The sequence below is a fragment of the Rhinolophus hipposideros genome (assembly GCF_964194185.1).
Source record: "Rhinolophus hipposideros genome assembly, chromosome: 6".
NCBI classification, from domain to species: Eukaryota; Metazoa; Chordata; class Mammalia; order Chiroptera; family Rhinolophidae; genus Rhinolophus; species Rhinolophus hipposideros.
In genome coordinates, this window is record NC_138052.1 from 41579673 (window position 1) to 41599173 (window position 19501).

Below are 19501 nucleotides of genomic sequence, written 5' to 3' on the forward strand. Positions count from 1 at the left end.
GATATCCCTCTTGCTGGGAAGGGTGGGCAGTGTGGGAGGGGCATGGGTAATCTATGACTTGCAGAGGCATTATGATTACTTATCACCAATGGAGGGGTCAAGGTGTTGTGTAATGAGGTGGCTATGGCACATGTCACTATGATAACAATGGTAATTACAAAGATGATTGAATCAACTACTTCTTTTGATGGCCCTAAAGAGTATACAAAAATAAATAAATAAATTGAATATCCAACTGAGATTAGGCATAAAAAAAGAAAACTCAAGTCTCTAGCAGTTTAGAAGGAGACTATCACCTCTTGAAGTTGATAAAATATGATTGGGGATCAAGCCCATGACTTGAGTATAACAGTTGATTTAATGACCAATTGAACCCATCAAGTCTTTTATACTGAGGTGAAGGAAGTGGTAGGAAGAAGAATTTCATGTGTTAGAATAGAGACATTTGGGCACACAGAAAATGAAGCTGAAAACTTTGAATCCTTATGTCCCTTTGACCTTCCCTTTTCAGTATAGTCAGCCTTTCTCCTCATATCTGAGGGAACCAACCTTTCAGTAATTGAGCTTATGCTTATTCTTCCTAGGACCAACTCTGTCACCCCTACTTGCCCCCAGGCTGATAATGAGCATTTGACTCAAACATAGCAAGAAGAAGTACAAGACTGGGTCTGAGAAGAAGAAATATTCTGACAAGAAAGACTTGCAGAATTTCATTGATTTCTATTGGCAGGAGTCTAAAGAGTATATATGGGAGTGAATTACATGGGTAATAGATCAAGAAAGAAAAAATATAAGTCTGGATTAGGTTGATAAGAGTTTATTCACTTAGAATTGGGGATTTAATATGTTGTCTTGAACACCTAGAAGTAGTGTTAATAGTCTAATATGTTGGCTATTCAAAGTCAATCAATTGTAGCCTATATTCAATGAGGTTGAATAACATAACTTCCATGGCACAATATAGGGGAAGGAATCAAGGTTCAGGAAAATGAGAATACTAGAATGGGTTTACTATGTGTAACCTGATCAGTCAATTTTATTTATATTACCCAAGAGAGCACTGTGGGAATACTCTTTACCAAGAAATCCATTGATAAGGAGGGAAACCATTATCCTCAAAAACCTGAAGTAATGCACAATGGTGGCTCTTCTCTCTATGGCGGATGTGATGGTAGGACATGGAACAATGGAACTTCATTCCTTGATGACAGTGGGAATAGAATGCCAGAGTATTGGAAGCCAAGGAGAGGTGAGACCAAGTAGACACAATTATCATAATAAGCCACAGAAATGGAGTAATAATCAAAGTGTTTTGACCTTTACAGATTTTTGGCAGCAACTAATTAATCATAGGATCCTTAGAAACAAAATAAAAGAGCTCCCAACTAAAGAATCACTTGATATATATAGGTAGAGAAATCCTAGGACCGATGTTCATAAAATTAACTTGAGTTAAAGTAATGGGGATTTACTTCTTCTTACCTTGTTCCCAAACTTAAGCTGCTTTACAGACCTAGAGACGCTTATTTGAGAAGGAAGCCAGGCCCCATAAGAAATGACCTGGCAATAGGTCACAGATACATAGCAGGATCTTCCTCCACACCTACATCATAGGTACCATCAGCTGTTTAACAACGTTATGCCTGCAGAGGTGGTTCTTAAACTTAAGCATGCATCAAAATCACCTGGAGGGCTCTTAAAACATAGATTTGGGGTCCTACTGATTTAGTAAGTTTAAGGTGGAGACACCAGAATTTCTTTCTTTCTTTTTTAACTTTTATTGGGGAACAGTGTGTTTCTCCAGAGCCCATCAGTTCCAAGTCGTCCTTCAATCTAGTAGTGGAGGGCGCAGCTCAGCTCCAAGTACAGTTGTCGTTTTCAACCTTTAGTTGAAGGCGGTGCAGCCCACCATCCCATGTGGGAATTGAACCAGAAACTTTGTTGTTGAGAGCTCACACTCTAGCCATCCCTCCGCCCCTCTGGAAGCTCAGCCACAGCTCATTGTCTTCAGTTTAGTTGTGGAAGGTGCAGCTCACTGGCCCATGTGGGAATTGAACTGGCAATCCTGCTTTTCAGAGCTCGTGCTCTAACCAACTGGGCCATCCAGCCGCCCCCAGAATTTATTTCTAACAAGTTCCCAAATGATATTGATGCTGCTGGTTTAGGAACTACACTTTGAGAATCACTGCACTGGAAAAGGAAAGCAGATAGATCTTATGGTATTATTAGATACTGCCTCTTAAGTGATGCTAATGTCTGGAAACCTGAAATACCTCTGAGGTTCATGGGCCAAAGTTGGGATTTATGAAAATCTGATAATAAATTATCTATTATCAGATGGCCCAAGTCTATTTCAGAAAGTTTCCAGAGGGACTTCAGATAATTTTTTTTTCTATAGGCCAGTAATATTGGTAAGAATAGGAAAACTTCGGAATAAAGAATTCCCTGATATCGAGTGAGTTCTATTGCAGAATAATGGCCAACTTGAAGCCACTGGAACAGCCCTTCTTTGCTAAGTTAAATGAAAGGCTATACCCCATCCCAGTAGGATACGTTACCCCAAATACTTGAACAATTACAGAGATGGTAAATCCTACAATATCCCCATTTTTCTCACTCACACAGTAGGATATGTTACCCCAAATACTTGAACAATTACAGAGATGGTAAATCCTACAATATCCCCATTTTTCTCACTCACTTGGTAGCCTATTAAAAAGTCAGATGGGTCTTTGACAATGACGATATATTATCAGAAGCTTAAGTGATGATGGCAATCACATGTGCTATTCCCAATACAGGGAATATCCCAATGTAGGGAATTTGACCGGAGGAAGTCGGTATGGCCGCTGATACCTGTGACTTATCAAATGCATTTTCCCCCTCCCTCTATTAGTAAAGATAAGCAGAAGCAGTTTCCTTCACAGGGCAGGGATAACAATATGCTTTTACTCTCTTGGCCTGACCTATGTCAACTCATATCTCTGTAATACTATAATCTGGAGAAAACTTGATTACCTTGATATTTCTCAGAATAACATGATCATTGGACTAAAGTCAGAAGGAAGCACCTTAAATGTAAGAGACATGTGCACCAAAGATTTGGAGATAGAGCCCATGAAAATGTAGGAGCATGTCACTTTAGTAAAGTTGCCAGGAGTCCAGCGGTCTCAGTCATGTCAGGAGATCCTCTTTAAAGTGGTGGTGTTTTGCTACACTGCCCTCCACAGTGAAAGGAGCACAATGCTTGGTGGGCCTTTGTGAATTTTAGAAGAAACGTAACACATTGGGCATGCTACTGTCATGCATGTAGTGGATAACCTTAAAGTTGCAAGACTTGAATGAGCCCTGGAGCAACAAAAAGGTCTGTAACTTGGCCTTATGACCTAGAAGTGTCTGTGACAGACTGACACATTCACTCAGTTCTCCACTTGGTTCTGTGCCCCCGGAGGCTAAACTACATGAACAAAATAATAAGCTCTTTTGCCCTCAGTAGGAGCCTCTGGCAATTTCCAATAGGAGAATCAGTGTAGACCCATAGAATTTTGGAGTAAGGTCATGCCCTCTTCTGCTAACAAACTAATCTCTGAAGGAAAAGCAATCACTCAACTTGCTACTGGACCTGGTAGAAACTGAACACCTTACCATAGATACCAAAGTATTATGCAACCCATCTGCCTAACTTTAATTGGTATTATCTAATTTATGGAGCCATCACTTTAGAAGTGCACAGAAGAACTCTATTATAAAATGGAAATTGTATAAATGATGCCATGTAAGTCCAGAAGGAATAAGTAAACTGCAGAAGCAAATGGCTCAGATTCCTATTGTATTGGTTTGAACTGCTTTGCCACCTTTACCTCATACCTGTGATCTCATGGAAAGTTCCTTATGACAGCATAGTTCTCAGCTGTAGCTACAAAAGTGAGAAAGTAGCTCTATCCCAATTCCCCCTGTTCCTTTATATGAATAATATTGGTGATTACTAATGTTTTCATTTACAAGTAGGAATCGGACAAAACTGACATCACCCAATTGACAATATGGCACCTAATGGGACTTGTGCTTTTTATTTGGTTCCTGAGGCTGCCATAACAAATTAACCCAAGCTACATGGCTTAAAACAAAATAAATTAATTCTCTCACAATTCTGGAGGCCAGAAAACCAAAATAAGAATCACTGGGCCAAAATCAAGGTGTCAGCAAGGCTGTACTCCCTTCAGAGGCTCTAGAGGGGAATCTATTTCTTGCTTCTTTCAGTTTCTGGTGGCTACCAGCATTCCTTGGCTTATGGCTGCATCACTCCAACCTATGCTTTTGCCTTCTCATCACTTTCTCTGTGTATGTATCAATTTCCACTAACTGTCTTATAAGGACACTTGTAATGGCGTTTGGACTTACCCAGATAATCCAGGATACGATTCTTAATCACATCTGTGAAGACCCCTTTTCTAAACAGGTAATATTTACAGTTTCCAGGAGTTAGGGCCTAATATCTTTGGGGACCATTATCCAACCTACTGTTTGTGACCTCTGTATAAAGGACACAAATTTCCCACCTGCTTAAGCATAATTATGTACGTTGAGACGAAAAAGTGATGTGCTGTCCTGAATAACTTCTGTCTGTCTTCCACATCCACTCTGCCATTCCATATCTCATTCTGTGCTCTAGAAGGCTCTATAAGGTCTTTTGATCTTTGGCTTTTACTTGAGTTCAGCCCTAATGAGGAATCCTGGTGAGAGATGGAAGGGAGGGATAAGAGTGAGGTCAACATATTTATTTTCCTTTCTGTCTCCTATTTCAACCCCTTCACCAAAGACTTTCTGGATCCCTCTACCAAAAGTTGTAGCTCCCTACATAGTTTTCTTCTCTTGAGTTTCCTTTAAGCACTTATTTTTCTCACTTCCTCAGGTTTCAAGGTGGTAACAGCACAGTAGTAAGCTAGTAAATATTTTACAGCTGGATCTCTAAAAACAATATGCATACATAGACAGACAGACAAACAGAAGGATGTGGTGTCCTGGATAGAAAGAGAAGAAAGTGTTTTAAGAAGGAAGCAATGATCAACTCTGCCAAATGCTCGGAGGTCAAATAACATGAGATCTGATAACTGACCATTGGCTTTGGTGAGATAGAGATTGTTGATATCCTTGATAAGTGAGTTTTCATTGGAGTGGTCGGGATGGAAATCTTATTATAGTGAGTTAAAAATGAGAAGTGATTAAGTAGCAACAGCAAGTATAAAATACTTTTATGATGAGTTATGTTAAATATTAAGGGGAGTAGAAAAAAGAGGCTTTAGCTTGTGGGAGATATGAAACTGGTCAACCACTTTAACATGAAGGAAGACAAATATATAGGGGCAAATATATAGGGACAAACATATAAGACAAATATATAGGGACAAATACAAATATGTTGGCATATATAACTGTTGAAATATGATGTGGTTCTGTTCTGACTGCTTCTGTTTTGTCAGGTAAATATTGATCAGTGTCATTGATTAGAGTGAAAAAGAAAGCGGGTGTTTGAGGTTTGAAGACTGAGAAGATATGAAAGAGTTCTCATTGGTTTTGATTTTGTGTTATTTTTCTCAGGGAGAAAAATTGAACGGGAAAATGTAGTAGGATTGCAAGGACAATGTAGGGAGAATAAAACCTCCACATGCTCAGGGCCTTGCACATATTTGGCACTTATTTGACACATCGTTTATTCACAAATTCATCCATGTTCATTCATTAATGTTTACTAGTTTTTCTAGTGCCTACTCTATGCTGAAGCACTGCTCTAGGCACCTCAGGATATAGCAATGAACAAAACAAATAAACCAATGAATAAAATAAACAATGACCCAAATAAATAAACCTGTCTGTTCTTTGATATGTGAAAACAATGGTTGGCAAACTTTTTCTGTAAAGAGGCAGATAGTTTATATTTTAAGCTTTGTGAGCCAGGTAGTCTTTGTTGTAACCACTCTATCACTGTAGCACAGAGCAAGCCATAGACAGTAGTTAAAAGAATAGCTAGGCTATGTTCCGAAAAAACCTTACAAAAACAAGTGGCAGGCTGGATTTGGTCCACAGGCCATTCTTTTCCAACCTTTATGCTAGAGGGTGATTGGTGCAGTGAAGACAAAGCACAGGAGGGGACTGAGAAGTACTTGAGTCAAGAGTTTCATTTTTAATGGTGGTGAATAGGTGAAGTCATGCTATGGTAACATTTAAGCCAAGGCTAGGTGAAGGTGAAGGACTATGCCATGTCGATGAGTGTTCTAAGAAAGACTGTCAGTGTCAAAGTTCTTAAGCAGGAGTGTAACTTGTGTTTGTACAACATCAAGGTGGCTGAGCAAAACTAGTGAAGAGAAGTTATATTAGATGACATCGGGGATTTAAGAGGGAGGAGGAGAACAGGGCTTGTAGACTACTTACTGTACCGACTACGTGAAGTGGAGTATCATTAGAAGGTTTTCAGCAGGAAACTGACATGATTTGACTTGCAGGATTACTTTACTTTATTGAGATAGATATGGGCAAGCTGGAGTCAAAAATATTTTTTTGATGAATAAATGAGTGAATGAATGAATGAACAAACAAACAGATTAATAAGGATGCGAATTACTCAGTTGAATATTTGAGACTGGAAATATCAATTGAGGAGTCAGTGGAAGAGATCACAGAAGCTAGAAGCAGGTCTACAATAAGAAGAAAATTGTGGCTAGAACCTCAGAAAATAATCAGAACAAGGTTGACAGAGAAAGATAAATTAGAGAAGGTGATAGTAAAGGTGTAGTTAGAAAGATCTGTGTTTAGTATTCACTATATTTTTCATATCCTTGGAAAGTTAAGTTCAGTTGATGATGGGTGAATTACAAAGTTTTTCTACAAAAGAAAACTTAAATTTTTTAATGAAAAGAAAGAAAAAGGAGGGTCACTTGAATGGAAAGCTGTAGACTTCAGAGGAGTTAACATTTTTCCACAACTTGCTTCATATGGGTAAGCCAACCATTTAATTTAATTTTGAGTGCACTGACAAGCTATTCATTCATTCATTAATGTTTACTGGGCATTGATATTTGCTAAACACTATGCTAGGAACTGATTTCTTCATTACAATCCAAAACATTCTGCTGGAAATCAGTAATGACACTAACACACAATGTTATTCACCCATCTATAAGAAATTCTGGAAGAGTCTAAGGAAATTAGTAAGTCCATATATTTGTGTAACTAATCAAAATAAAAAGATTAAAAACGTCACTGGCTTCTTGCATTTCTATTGTTCTTTGTCTGTTTAAGTACTTGGTCTTTCTAAATATTAACCGAGGAGTTTGTAGGTAAAAGAATAGTATGATGAAGCCAAAAATTCAAGAGCAAAAGTGAAACAAAAAGTAATATAAGAACAATTAATAGAATAGAAGAAATAGAAATCAGGTCACACAGTATCTCAGTTGTATTTACCTATTATTCATATTTTCTAGCAAATGTCTCATTTATAAATATGCATGTAAGAACTTACAATTTTTGCCAAGACATTGAGCATGTTTTAGTTCCCTGATTTGAAACCTCTCAATGTAGCTTTCTCTGCTTATTAGCTGTCTAGAGGTATGCTGGCCCATGTGACCTTCTACTGTAATTTACTTATACTCATAAAGTCAGCAGTCCCAGGTTTCAAATTTTTCCATTGTAATACACATTTAAATCTTTGAACTCTAATATTGAGTAAACTCTGGAATGACTTTGAGCTCCAGATGCTGAGCTTGGTAACCTTGAACCTCCCATAAATTGGAGAAAACCTCTAAAGCAGCCAAAACAAAGCTCTTGACTTTCTAAATATAACGTTTGTTTGACTCCTTGACTTAATTGTGAACTCTGTTGTTTTTCCTTGACTGGTTTGCCACTATCATTTGAAGTTAACCTTTTTTCTACTTAGTTGAAAATCATGCTTCAATGGATTAAAAGACAAAATTGCATTCCTTCTAATTAAATCTCAGAAAGTCTCTAAGATGTGTCTTGAGAAAACAAAAACACATGTGCGTGTTAATTCTTCTAAACTATAATCAAGGGTAATGAGTCCTCCCTTTAACGATCTGTCCTTCCTTTTCATCCTGTTTGACAATAAATTTAGTATGTTATTTGAATTGTACTTTTATTTCTCTCATTTAGTTTTGTCTCAGCAATCCTTTTATTTAGCAGTCTTGAAATAGTCCTTCAAATCTATTTTTGATTCTGTGAATGTAGCTTTTAAAAATTAAAAAGTTATACATGCTTTTTGTAACAAAATCAAGCAATAGAGAATTTTTTAAAATGAAAGCTCATCTTTATTAATTACAAACCACTTCCCAGAGATAATTATTATGAAGTTTGAAAATGGAATGATATATATGTTTCTAGATTGTTTCCTCTACATGTAAACCTATACACATTCACACTCACAAATGTTCTACAACTTGTATTTTTAAATTATTATGTGTGTGGCACAAATAAGCACTATGATTAAGTGAATGAATAAATTATTAAGTGAGTGAATAAGTGAATGGATAACTATATAGATAAATATCTCATGAGATACTTAAATATTTTTAAAATACAGATACTCTATTGGAAAACTTATTTTCTTTTTTACATTAAGTAAAATGCCTTTTGGAACATTTAGAAAAATATTTAATACCTACATTAGAATTAGTTCAGAAAAACAGGTGACAACTGATAATTTGTATTACTTTTCATTTTCAAAAAGATTTCTATTAGGTGTTTTGTGCTTAATATGTATAAACTATACAAGTAGATTCAGAATGTAAATGAAAAAATACAGCAGTATTAAGAGAGGTACAGATAATGATTCCATTAAATCTTGTTAGCATTTTTAACATGTAATTTACTGCCTCTTTCTAAATAGACCATTCTGACATTATATGATTTTGAATAAAGATCCAACGTATTCTACTGCAGTACTTTCTATAAAGAAACATGAAAAAAAATGTGGACTCTGATACTGTGTTTCTTGCCAGTTATGAACAAATTACATCCATTTGGCTTATTAACATATAGGTAATATCTCTTCAGGATTTATTTTACATATACATATGTGTGTGTGTATAGATATATATTGAAAAGTGCCTGTGAATTCATAATGCATGGGGTGCCTTGCAACCAAATATAGATTCAGTTCCCAGCATTATTGGTGTTTCCAATTTCAATAACTATAATATTATCACCTTTGCACTTTTATGGCATCTTTCATCCATGGATCTTAAAGGGCTTTACAAGCATTAATTCGCACAACATTCTCGTGAGATACAGAAATATCCTTAACCCCATATTACAGATGAGGAAACGAGCGCAGAAAGGTTAATGATCTGTGCACTACCTTCTCCTTGCACAGTGCCTTTGATTCAGGGATCTCTAAGTACACTGGACCATTTACGATACTGGCGTAGGAGAACAGAACTAATACAGACTTATAGATTAACTCATGCCAGATTTTACCACATAGCATGTAGTTCGAGAAATTGTTCTCATAATACAGATTAATATAATATTGAGTTATATTTAAGTAGTTTTCAATTGTAATTGGGAATCATGAATTCAAATTTATCCTTTTTCTCTAGTTTGAATGTGTGAGTAGATGATTATGCAACATGTACAAGATATGTTATAAAGTTGTGTATTGTATCAAAAAAATACTTCAAATTTAATTAACACACAGGATATCAGGTTTGTTGCTGTAGGCATTTTAGTTATAAATGGTTGGTCATTTATATTAAAAACGGTAAATAAACAATTCATTTCAATGTATTTTTATAGTTTTCATCTTTGTTGTCTCATGTCTAAACCAGTTTTAACATCTTTCCTTCCTGCTATTTGGGGCTCAGTCCGCAATACTCACATATCTGCATTAAGATTTACTATGGTTAAAAGAAAAGGGTCAGGGATCTGAGTCACCTACAGAGTTTTCTCTAGCACTGAACGCTCTTCCAATAACATCAGAGCTCAGATTTCCAGTACATCTTCATATAGCTTTCTCTTTCTCATTCTTTTCCCTATTGGAAATTACTAAGGGATCTTTAGTATTGTTTCCCTGATCCTGGCTTGCTATCATCTTCTTATAAAGATTTGCATAGCTTTTGTGTCCTGAAGGAGTCCAGGTACTGCTGGGCACTGGGAATGCAGGGGGTGGTGTGCGATACAGAGCAACTTAAAGGACTTGATAATCTGGAAGTTTAGGCAGACATTAAAGAAGAAATTATAATTGTATTAATTTTGTGACCATGCAAAATATCTCTGGGGAAAAAAATCTGTAAAGGGTTAACCCATAGGCTGGCAGCACAATCTCAATACAGAACTGGAACTGTGATTGTATTGTAGCAGTGATTCAAAGGAAAAGAAAGTACCTTGATTGCTTATTACTGTTGACAGATCCTGAAACACGGGATCCTTGGAGTAGAGACCAGCTGGATTGGGGACCTATGCTTATTTGTACAGGACAAACTTTAGTAGCTTGACATATCTCAGAAGTGCCTAAGCTAGGCCTGTAAGGAAGCTAGCTGGGATGTGTGCATCAATATGTAGATAACTGATATATCAGAACGAAAGCTGATATAAGAGAAAGAGTTATATATATATATATATATATATATATATATATATATATATATATATATATATATATATATATGGATATATATTTTTTTCTTTTTTCTTTCCATATGCATACATACTCATGTATACCTCTCCCTGCCAGTACAATTGCTTCTTAGGTTTGCACACTCTCTTCCCTCATTAGCACTTATTTGGGACTCTCCTCTCTAAATCTTTATTTCACCTGTTCGTTCTTCAGCCTGATATAGCAATGAGGAACTAGTGATGAAAGCTCTCGGCCTTTTTATTATTATTGTTATTATTATTATCATTATTATTATTTTTTCTCTTAATATTGGATTACTTTCATCCCTGAGCAGGGTAAGGACTGCCACTGAAGAAGCAAAGAATTTTCTTGTGGGAACCAAAACAATTTTGCCTCATGCCAGCGTACTTTACCTCAATTGTGCACAAAAGTACTTGGGGTGATATGTAGGTACATACATATTTGAAAGGAACATGTCTCACATGTATTTCATTGAGCAATATATGTAAGCATCTTCATTGCTATATCTAGAAAGTTGAGATGGGCACAGGAATTTTAAATGCCATGCTTAAGCTCAACAAATTAAGTAGAAAGCTGTATTTGTTCTTAAGAACATCTAAGTATTGGCCTGATGTCATCCGTGGGCTAAACTGTTTCTAATGTGATGGAAGTTAAATCTTGCTCTCCCTTATGGGATTTTATAAACATGTTAAGTAGGCAAAAGAAAGAGAGATTGATGAATAGAACTAAAGTCATTCAGCCAGAGAGGGATGGAAAAGAAGCAGATTCAGTTTGTATCGGTATGCTCTGTACAAGTGGAACTCGATTAAAAAACATGGCTACACTCATAGATTTTAAAATCAGACAGAGTTGGGTTCAAACCCCACTATAGCTACTCACACATCTGTGGCCTAGCAAGTACCTTAAACTCTGAATTTCAATTTCTTCATCTTTAAAATAGGGTTAATATTACCCACTTTGTTTGATTCTTTGGAGGCATAAACTAAGTGCAATATTACAAATTGCCTCCAACGAAGTTATCATTTACCATTTCTTATTTATATGCAAACTCTATAGTAGGGAGATAGAAAAGTAATCTCATTCCTCTGGTCACACAGGAACTCTAAAAGAAATGAAATGAATTCTAGTTTGTAATCCCTAATCCAACTCACCAGCATAAAAGAAATGGCTCAGTCCTAAATAATCTTTTCACTCATATATTTATTGCTAATATTTTAGTGTGTGAAATGTTTGCAACTGATTCAGATTATCAACACAGCCTACTGAGTTGTTATTCCATATTTGAATCATCTTATGTTTTAGTTTTCATCAAATATAAATTACTCACCCAAGGTCACACAACTAGTTGGTGGTAAACTACAGAACAGAGTTTAGGTCTCATGATTTCTAATCTGGAGCTTTACCTACCAGATCACACAGCTTTTGGAACACACTTAACAGGCTTATCATTCCCTAAGCTTGAGGAAAACCTCACTAATATCATTAGAACATTCCAGGCCTCCTTTTCCATATTCATTTATGTACACCGATCAGCTCATTCTTTGCAAATGCCAGGGACGTATGGCTCAGGAGAGGAACTTCAGTACCCAGCAGTCTTTCATGTAAAAGGCAAACCTTTCCACTAATGAGCAGTTTGTCTAGTGTTCTTAACCTTATCAGCAGTTCCTCAAGTGATAAAGGCTTAACTATTATGCACCGAAAGGTGTTGATAATTCTCAATCTTCATGCAGAAAATGGCTCTTTTGTCACTTCTTAGAGTCTACAGTTAAACTTAGCACACTGCTTACAAATTACCTTTCCTGTTCTGCAAAGCAGTCAGCTGGAAGTATTGGTGGGCCGGCAGCCGGTGGAGCCTCCTCTTGTCAAGACAAGAAGGATACCTGCTGCTCAATAGAAAAAGAACCGTCTGCAGTTTAATGAGGTAGACCTGTCCCAGGAATTGGGCTGAGTTTAAAGACAAGGTAGAGCAAAGACCATGTTGTTGTTGTTGTTGTTGTTGTTAAAATAGGAAAAATGAGATGGAGTGTTAAAGACTGTACACATAGAATAGAAGTCTGGACTTTGCATCGACTCGAATATTAGAATAGTGACTAACATTATTTCGTCCCTTTGCCACTGGGACTCCCTAACCATATTCCCTCCCTAACCCAAGGCTTTCAGGGTCTTTCTTCTGCCAGGTTCTGGAATTACAGAATGCAGGACAACATTGTCCCCATGTTGCTGCAAGAGAAACAATAAAAGCTTGATCAGCTGAATGCTTAAATATAGCCGAATGTTTGATGAGATGAAGATGTAATTTTGTCTATGTTCCCTAAGGATCTGGATTAAATATGACTACAGGGCCTAATCAAATAGCTAGTCACTGAACAACGGTCCCAACTGCATTTTTCATTCCAGGCATGCCTTTCTCCCCACCTCTCCTCCAAGTACATTACTTATTCACTGGTTTGTCAGCAGTGTGCATTATTAGCGCTTGAGAGATAAAACTTTAAGTGTTGCTCCCAATTAGCACAACAGTGACCACGCACCATGCTCTGTGCTTAATGCCTGCTCTCAGAGAGGAGCTGGTTTTGAAGGTCTGAGGTGGAGGAGAAAAAAAATGAAACAGCTTAAGCATTCATTTTGAGTGGAGAGACAGCTCCTATTAACATTTAACAGCATTTGTGCAACTTGGTGCGGAGGTTATAATGCAAATGAGGAGGAATTAAAAGTGGCCAGGGGTTTGTCATTGATGGATTGCAGTCTGGCGGTGTTCACACTTCTGCCGTGTCCATCAGAAGCGATTACTGTGTAATTAAACCTTATTTCTCTACTCTTCAGTGCATAATTACTTTGTGAATGTAACCATCATCTAAAAAAGCTACCAAAATGCTTTAGCATTTAGTCTAGCAGTCATTTCCCTAGCTTGTGTCAGATATAACCATCAGACAGTGCAAAAGAACTGTCACTTTTAATAAGAGGCAAAAAATTAAATGAAACAGTATGCTTATTACAGGAAAATTAGGCGTTCAAGTGGTAGAGTCCTTTTCTGCTATTTGCATAATTTATTCTTTTTTGTCCCTCACACCAGAAGCTTCAGGCAATTTTCTTCACATTTAAATAGATCGCACATTTAAGGCTACTTAAGGAAAATTATCACTTTGCATATTTTAATTGTTGTAAAGAAAGTGAATAGAAGAGGTCTGCAGCTTGGACTCTTGAGTCAGTCAGATGCTCAACAGTCTGATTCTGGAGCTTCCCACTGCTGCACTAGAGATAACCCTGCAGTTCACAGCCATCCGCTTGCATTTCATCAGCATGCAAATGCAGCTCCAAGCACTACAATAAGTGGATCTTTGATATTTACAAACTAGCCACTAATAACTAAAATGTAATTTGTTTGACATAACTTTAAATTTCCTTATCGCTCTGCCTTTTTTTTTCTCCTAAGACACAAACCTGATAAGTCCTTTAGGTTTAGAAAAACTAAGAGACAGTCCACTCAAACTGAATCATATTCTACAGGTTCTAGAAATATGATTTGCTGCAAAATCATTGCCAGTTCCTTTATTTTAGTAAGGCAGTCAACAATTCGAGTTATTTTGTTTGATTTAGATTCACCTTTAATCAAATGAAAAATTCAAATAAAATTCCACTAAAAACTCTTTCTCCCATAAGAATTCTTTCAAGTCAGTGATGTTTCAATTGAATGATTCGGTTACCGAGGGAAGGATGTAACGTTTCAGTATGTTTGTGTTGTAATTCAAAAATAATGAGATGAACATTGCAGATCCAAAGCTATAAATAGGCTAATGCCTGTACAAACTGTTAATTATGAAACTGGTGAAAATTAAAAGGTGTTTCCAATGAAAACTTTGATCAAAATATACTTGGCTTATTTATTGTACTTAAGTGGGTTTAAAAATTCTCAGTGGTATAATTTGCTTAGTTTTCATTACCCATTTAAAAAAAAAATTCCAAGGAGACAGAAAACTGAAGTCTTCATTTTGACAAGACAGCAATGCTTTAAAGTATATTAAGATGTGAATTTGATTAACTCAGCAACACTTTTGTTTAATTACAAACAATTATATGTTCCCTTTGGCTACTGGTCATTTTCATTTACAATGCCATTGTCCTCCTTAAGTGCAAATTCTAAACACTAATGGATGTCTGAAGGACTACAGTTAGCACACATTTGTAGACAATAAGCAAACATTAGTCTTTGAAAGTAAGTGAAGTAAGTCTTAGTTTACAAAACCTATCAGTGTTGGCAAAGTAATATAAAACACATTATAGAGAATGACAAAAGGTTAATTTAAGATATGAACTTATAATTTAAAAAGGAGCCTACAATCATTTTGACCTGGTGTGACTTTTAGTATAATCTTTCTTCTTTGAACTTTGAAATATAGTACAGCATTATTTAAAAAGTCAATAAAAGGTTTTTTCTTTTACTATTAATACCTTCAGAACAATGTTTTCCAAATGATTATTTTTTGCTTATTGTATTTACTTGAAATACTTAGTGGGGAAAAATTAAGTAAGTTACGAAAAAAGTAGAAAATTTTGAAAAGATCTTCACTATTTCCCAGAGGTAACATGCGGCTGAAGTCTTTCATGTCTGATTCTAGAATAGAATAGAGTAGGGGAAAAAAAGTTATTCTGGCATCATCTGCATCATCACTGAGATCTTGGTTAAATCAATTGACTAAAAATTTCCCATTTTGATTTTCTTTTCCTGTTTTTTTGGAGGTAAGCATTAACTCTGTTGATTTAACTCACATTTAAAAGAGGAATTGCACATATTCTTTGACTCTGCGAGCCAACTCCCACCTTTGTCACAATGACAATAGCCAGAAACAAGTGACCTCTCAACATACTTGATATATCAGAATCAAATGCAGTGATACATATTTCTGGGTATAATATCCTGTATTTACCTTCTAACATAAAATTACCTTTGTGATTGGAAATTGGAGAATATCTCTATTTCAGATGACGTTTCTCAGATAAATTTCTTGAAGGCAGAAATAAAGTTTCTCCTTTTAAGGTAACTTATATTTTTAATAGTATGATGATTCTTGAAGATGAGGGGGAAATTTGAATGTATGTTTCTTTTAAGCAGTTGTACAAGATTCATTTATCTTCATAATATTCTGTTCAAAAATTTGCTTCCTTCTAGAAACTGGAGATGATAATAACGTACTAACTCATGGGTAGTATTGTGGGGAATAATTGCAAGTGAAGTTGGCACTACCCTGCACGGTATACCCAATAAATGCAGACTGTTGTCACTTAAACAACTGTAAACATTTGACTAAGAGTATCAGTCTGATAGATAAAAACTGAAGTCCAAAAAGTTCTGGCCTCCAATATAGTATTTCATGTTATTCTTATTTTTTTCAGGACACTATTGTGGTTTCTGAACAATGCCTAACAGTCATTCTATGTTTAATCACTGTGACACATGTATATTAGGTCAATTGGCACCTTAGACAATATAATGTAATGGTAAAGAACGTGGTTTTTGAGTCAATAGAACTGAGTTAAAATTCTCAGTCTACCATTTACTATCAGTTACACTACTGAATTTCCTAAACTTCAGTTTTCTCCTCTGCAAAATGAATATTTACTTCACAGGACTGTTGAAAAGATACAGTAAGATAAATAAAACACTTAGCACTGCGCCAAAGTCCATTGCAAATGTCTGAAAATGCTGATGTAGAACTCATATTTGCCTCATTATCTTTCCTTAATAAGAATACTTAGACTGTCTTTACCCCAATGTAAATTCTTGCTTCCATTGTCATAAATGACTCTAGGCATGGATTCATTTCTGGGCTGTCTATTCTTTTCCATTGATCTATGTGTCTGTTTTTATGCGAGTGTCATGCTGTTTTGATTACTATAGGCTTGTAGTATGATTTGCTGTCACATGTCATGATACATGCCACTTTGTTCTTTTTTTCTCAAGATTGCTGTGGCTATTCAGGATCTTTTATGCTTCCATATAAATTTTAGGTTTATTTGTTCTATTTCTGGGAAAAATTTCCTTGGTAGTTTGACAGGAATTATGTTGAATCTGTATATTGCCTTAATCAGTGTGGACACTTTAACTATATTAATTATTCTTATTAATATCGTTAGCATGGTATGTGTTGCCATTTATTTGTATCTTCTTTAATTTCTCTTTTCAGTGTCTTATAACTTTCTGAGTTCAGGTCTTTTACTTCTTTGGTTAAATTTATTTCTAAGCATTTTTTAGTTTTTGAAGCAATTTTAAATGGTACTGAGGGGTATAAAAATCTATTACATATTTTTGTACACCTGAAACTAATTAAAAAAAAGAATACTTTGAGTTGTGAAAGTCATGTTTTTTTTTAAATAATCTAAACTCAATTTATTACTTCTCTCTATATATAGATGTTTATAGTAGACTCTTAAATATCTACTAATGTGTCTTATTTAGTATAATCTGTATTTTCAAACATAAACTTTATTATTTCATTAGAATGAAATATTTTTTGTCTTATTGTCATTATGAGACCTTGTAGTAGAAACAGTATTACATACTATTTTTCTTTATACTAGTTGGTTCATTTTTATTCAACTGTTTCCCCCCCCCAAATTATTAGTTTTCCATTAATTGAGACCAGGTGTCTATAAACAATAATAACCTCAAATTTTTGGATCTCCAACTGAAGACATTTGTTTATTAGATTTGCCATTCCAAAAACCCTAATAACTGCCACTGACATAACTATGTTTCATATTCTATACATTAGAAAGGATAGTTTAGGAAATCTCCATCACAGTTACACTTACCAAAACATATGTAATTATACTTCTAACCTTTTTTTACCTCCCCAATGTTGTTCACTCTTACAATAATTGTAGTTTCATTTGCATTGTAGTTCTGAAGATAGTAAGCATATTTTTATGTTTCACTTTAGGGAAAATAAAGATATTGGACCAATGTTAAAGTAAATAAAAACACAACACCATTTACTCAATGATAAAATCCATTTAGTTCATTTCTGTTCTTTCTGACCTTCTTTACTCTCAGCCTTTCCCACCTCCTTCATCCTTTTTTAAAGTCCAAAACCTTAAAGAACACCAGGAAGAATAAATATAAAATATAAAGTATCGGTAACATACATATTGGGTCAATTGGGATTTTAGACAGCATAGAATTAATTCATCCAGTATATTTAAGAGTATCCCTAACTAATTGTGTAAATTCTATCCTTTCAGAGGCTCTTATTTGAGCATCCTATCCTATTTGTCAGAAAGAGAAGTGTGTTTACTAAAAATTAAAGAAATAGTACAGATAGGGATGCTCAAACTTTAAAAACCACGTAGAGAACAGGTAATTGAAACTGTTCAACTTTGATCAGGAAAGTAACTAGCACTAGGTGGTAATGTAAATGTCACTGTCAGGAAGAGGTTAGGCAATCTTTCAATTTCAATAGTTGGGAAAGACAATTTTGTCATTTTGGACATTGACTTGAGTACCACTTAAAAGTTAACTACTATAGTAAGGTATCAGTTTATTAATCTAGATTCAATTTTTTACTGTCTTTTTAAAAGAGCAGTTTAAGGTTCCCAACAAAATTGAGAGGAAAATACAGTTTTCATATATCCAGGCTTAACTTTAAGTCAGTCATTTAACTAGGATACACCAGAGTCTCTCTCTCTCTCTCTCTCTCTCTCTCTCTCTCTCTCTCTCTCTCTCTCTATATATATATATATATATATATATATATATATATATATATATATATAAATATATATATATGTGTGTGTGTGTGTGTGTGTATGTATATATGTATATATACATATATATAATACATATACATATATATATACACACACGCGCATATATGTAGTAGAAATAGGTTAGTTTGTAAGACTTGGTAGCAATGATTTTCTAAGGCTCATGATAACTGCCCTGTTAATGATGTGTCTTTATTACTTACTATTTACAGACATGTGCAGATGAAGTGCATTAAATTGAACTGAGTGAATATTTGGTTGCCTAATGTGACTTGTATTTAGATGAAGTCTTAAATCTTTCTCCTGGCATTATTAGAATAATTTGACTATGCATCAGGTGATATGATATACGTAATAAGGTATTTTAATATAAATGTAAGTATTATCATTATAGTACCCTATTAGCTGTGCTTTATTTTCATATTTTTTTAATTGCAAAATCTTGCACTAAAATTGATTGACATTGAGAAGATGAGGGTAAAAAGGATGATCTAAACTATGTATGTATAATCTTTTTATCACATCTGTGACTTTATTCATTTTTATGACACCATCATTTATTAAAGTTCCATGTTTCAAACTGTGTTGCAAAGCATTCAGTGGCAAAGTTGATTAGAATCTAAGCCTTTCTGGTTAAGTAATTGTTTATAGCTAGCTATCAATGATTTAAAATTGATTTAAGTGGTGTTTACGGTACTGCTTCCCTTCTCTTAATTTCTAGGTGGTAGCTAAATCACTTTTAGCTCACTAAGAGAAGGACCAAGATGATTCAGCCCCAGATGTTTTCTTGAATTTCCCATAGAACTGGAGATCTGTTGGGATAAAACTTTTATCCCTATGCCGGTGGTCCTTAAGGTTTAAACCAGCATTTTGGGCTTCATCTGTATGCTTAATAAAAATGTAAATAGAGTCCTACTCTACCTACTGAGTCAGAATCTCTGGGGATGAGGCCCAAGAAATTATTTTAACAAAGCTTCTCCAGGTAATTTTTATGATGTTCAAGTTTGAGAACCACTATGTAAGCCAAGGCTATATCAAGAGACAGACAAAAAGTAGGTTCATGGCATCTAGGTGGCGCTGGAACAGTGAAGAGTACAT